Source organism: Brassica oleracea, unplaced genomic scaffold (assembly GCF_000695525.1).
Source record: "Brassica oleracea var. oleracea cultivar TO1000 unplaced genomic scaffold, BOL UnpScaffold01750, whole genome shotgun sequence".
Taxonomy (NCBI): domain Eukaryota; kingdom Viridiplantae; phylum Streptophyta; class Magnoliopsida; order Brassicales; family Brassicaceae; genus Brassica; species Brassica oleracea.
Window position 1 is genome coordinate 1,522 of NW_013618282.1, and position 3,893 is coordinate 5,414.

Genomic DNA, 3,893 nt, shown 5'->3' on the forward strand with positions numbered 1-3,893 from the left:
AAAAAAAAAAAAAAAAATCAAACTGAAGACCCTAACAGGAAGGGATGCTATCTCTTACAGGTGATACAGTCAAGGAGAGTTTAAAGTGTCGACCCCCGTGATCATGGTTTGAGAGGTTCTCAAGTAAAGATTGATGATTGTTAAGGCTTTCGTTATTGGCGAAAGATTAAATGAAAAGAAAAAATCAATTATTTGATACATGATATTTTTTTTATGCTATAATACTCTAAAGTTTAACCAAAGGAGTAATGATCTTTATGAATTGTGAGAGCATATATGTCTTTGATAAACACACAACTCTTTAAAAGTGGAACTTGAATGAATAATCAGTGATAAAAGGTATATTATATATAGGAATAAGAACTTGATTTCCAAAGATTTACACAACTACAAAAACTAAATGACTAATACACAATTGATTAATAAGATGAATTAATCAGAAGCGATGCTTTGATCAGTAAGAGTTCCAATGTGGTGTCTGTGAGGATCTAAACGAGGTTGAAGTGTCTTCACCAATGTGCTAAGTCATGCACATAGATTGTTGTTGCACCCAAAGTTAAAGCCTTGTGTGTTGAGATTGTTGCTGCACCCAAAGTTGAACCCTTGTGCGTTCAGATTGTTGCCGTACCCAAAGTTATAATCTTGTGCCCCATGTGAAGCCGTAACGAGACTGTTGCTACACGGAGTCAACCCTTGGTCAAAGCTTGAAGAAACAGAGTTGGGAAGTTGAGTAACCGTAGCGGTTTCATGGTTAAACAGAAACATTGAGAATTGACTCCGATCATTGGAGGAACCGGCACGTGTTGACGCATCACCACTCATGAGAAGATTCGTTAATGATGATCCTATTTGTTGTTGATATCAGAAACAAGATTGTCAATTACCGGCGGACAAAATTTCATCAATGGATCCTCGTCTATTAGTGAAAAAGAGAAGTCATTGTGGGGGAAGAAGCCAGAAGAAGGCGCCGGAAAGTTGTGATTTTGTTCAGACATAGCAGCAAGACAACGGCTCTGATCTGGCTCGGTCTGATGATCCTGGGAGTAAAGAAGGTCACGAGCCCTGTCTTGTAATATAAGAAACTGATCTTGTAACGAACCCTTGAAGTCTCCAACTTTCTTAGTGAACTTTTTACGTTCCTCTGCGTCGGTAAGAGCTCTCCTCTTTTCGTCAACGAGTTTCTTGTTATAGAACTGTGAAAGATTTGTGTTTTTCTTGATTTTTTCTCTGTCGCTTAATCTGTTATACCTCTTGAGAATGTCTTTGACTTGGCACTGATCTTCAGGGTACGTGTTGACGAGATTTCCTTCGCGATCGCAATGTATCACACAAATTTAGAAAGCTCTAACAACAACAAGAATGATTTTGGCCCTGTTTTTCAGCATCTTTCATCTCCATCCAGATTATTCATCAGTATGATCTATCCAGATGATTCATTCAGATTTTTGTGACTGTTTGTTTGTCCATCCACATAGTTCATCTAAATGAATCATCTAAATGGATCATCTAAATGAATCATCTAAATGGATCAACTAAATGGATCATTTAAATGAATCATCTAAATGAATCTTATGTTTGTTTTTTTTATTTTCATTTTCATTTTCATCTAAATGGATCATCTAAATGGATCATCTAAATGAATCATCTAAATGAATCATCTAAATGGATCTTATGTTTGTTTTTTTATTTTCATTTTCATCCAAATAAGTTTAGTAAACAAATTACCAATATACCCTTGTGTTGATTTAATTATATGTTAAAATTTTACTACAATAATAACTTCTAATAAACAAAAAAAATTGATAAACATTTATTTGAAAAAATAATTTTTGGTATTGGCGAGAAAACGCGTTTTAACGCTTTTGGCGGAAAAATACATTTTTTGCGCATTTTTGCGGTTTTGGCGGAAAAACGAGATTTTTTTGTTTAAGCGGGGAAATAAGTTTTGGATTTTGGCGGAAAAACACATTTTACGGTTTTGGCGAGAAAACGAGATTTTTCAGTTTTGGTGGGAAAATAAGATTTTTCGGTTTTGGCGGAAAAATACAATTTTTGGTTTTTGCGAGAAAACACGTTTTGTGGTTTTGGTGGGAAAACGTGTTTTTGCGGTTTTGGCGGGAAAACAAAAATTTTTCTGTTTTGACAGGAAAACGACAATTTTCGGTTTTGGCGAGAAAACACGTTCTTGTAGTTTTGGCATGAAAACACGTTTTTCAGGTTTCACGGAAAATGCGTTTTGGCGGAAAAATACGTTTTTGCGGTATTCGCGGGAAAATGTGTTATGGCGGAAAAACACGTTTTTGCGGTTTTCGTGGGAAAATGTGTTTTGGCGGGAAAACACGTTTTGCGGTTTTCACGAGAAAACACGTTATGCAGTTTTGGCGGGAAATGCATTTTGGTGAGAAAACACATTTTTTGGTTTTGGCGGGAAAACACGTTTTGTGGTTTTGGCGGGAAAATATGTCTTTGTGTTTTGGCGGAAAAATGCGTTTTGAGGTTTTGGCGTGAAAACGCGTTATGTGATTTTGGCATGGAAACACGTTTTGCGATTTTTTACGGGAAAACATGTTTTTGCAATTTTGGTGGGAAACACGTTTTTGCAATTTTTTCTGGAAATGCGTTTTTTAGGGTTTTGGCGTAAAAAATTCGTTATTAGGTTTTCGCGGGAAAATGCGTTTTTGTGGTTTTGCCAGTTTTCGTATGTGACAAAATGATATTATGTTTAGGTTTGTAATTTGTGAATTACATCAGAGGCATAATAGACATTATATCATATTGAATGAACCATCTCCATCCAAATGGTACAAATTAATTATAAAATTAAGCTTAAATTTTCGAAAGTCATCCGGATGATCCATCTAGATGAATTGCACTTTTAGTGCCTATACGAATAAAACTCTCATCTCCATCTAGATGGTTTATCCGGATGGAGAAATAAACAGCCCTTCTTGAAACGGGTTTGGTTTCTGACAGAGAGCTTGTTGTTGTTCTTCATCTTTGTCGAAGAAAGTGAATCCATGTCAAAAACAAAATCTTCGAGGGTTTTACTGAGAGAAGAGAATTGTGAGTGATTATTAGTAACGTGACCAGAAGGTTTAGGGCTGTGTATATTTATAGATTTTGATTATTGTTGTTGATTTCCTTTTTTAACTACTAATCACGAAAAAATTATGTTGTGTCTTTCTAATTTCATTAAAAGACACTTCTTACCTGCCACATATTTTCTTGTTGTTGAATGATTTTATCACCCCTTAAACTAATCAAACTTTAACTAGTTAAAACAAACCAAGCAAAACATGTGCTATTTCTCCAAAAGTAAAGGTGAAAACCCTAATCCCTCCTAGTTTCCAAATCTCAATTTCTCTAGCTCATTCTGACTCCGCTAACCTAGATTTCAAAAAAAAAAAAAAAACTGTTCGTCACTCTCGTTCTCTAAACCCACGGCAGAGCTTCTCTTAAATTAATCGATTTGGGATTCCTCATTTGAGTATGACCATCGGGGTCACTATTCTCCAGCTCGTCACCGGTTCCGTCGCATTTAACACCACCACCACGGGTCTCTTCCTTGTCATTTTTCTTTTGTTTTCCTCATATTTTAGCTCTGTTTTGTTCTAATTTATTCCAGATCAAGTATACTTCTTCTCTTGACCTACGCAGAGAGAACCTTTGAAACTCGCGTTGAATATGGTAAGAAGTGAATCTAAGTTTTCAACATCTGAATCTAAATCTTGGTTCTTTATTGGTTTTTAGTGGGTTTAGATAATCTGGGTACTTTTGCATTGTTTCTCACTTTTTGATAAAGGATAAGTTTAATCCTTACGTGTTGTAGTACTTAAGATGTCAATTCAATCTCTAGTGATTCTAAGCACTAAGAATGCAAGCCATTTATCTCA

The 3,893-nt window shown here is 35.5% G+C and overlaps 1 pseudogene; it reads right to left on the reverse strand.

The window, feature by feature from the left end:
- Nucleotides 1-525: 525 nt before the first annotated feature.
- LOC106321484 lies at nucleotides 526-1,331 on the reverse strand (annotated as a pseudogene).
- Nucleotides 1,332-3,893: the final 2,562 nt, after the last annotated feature.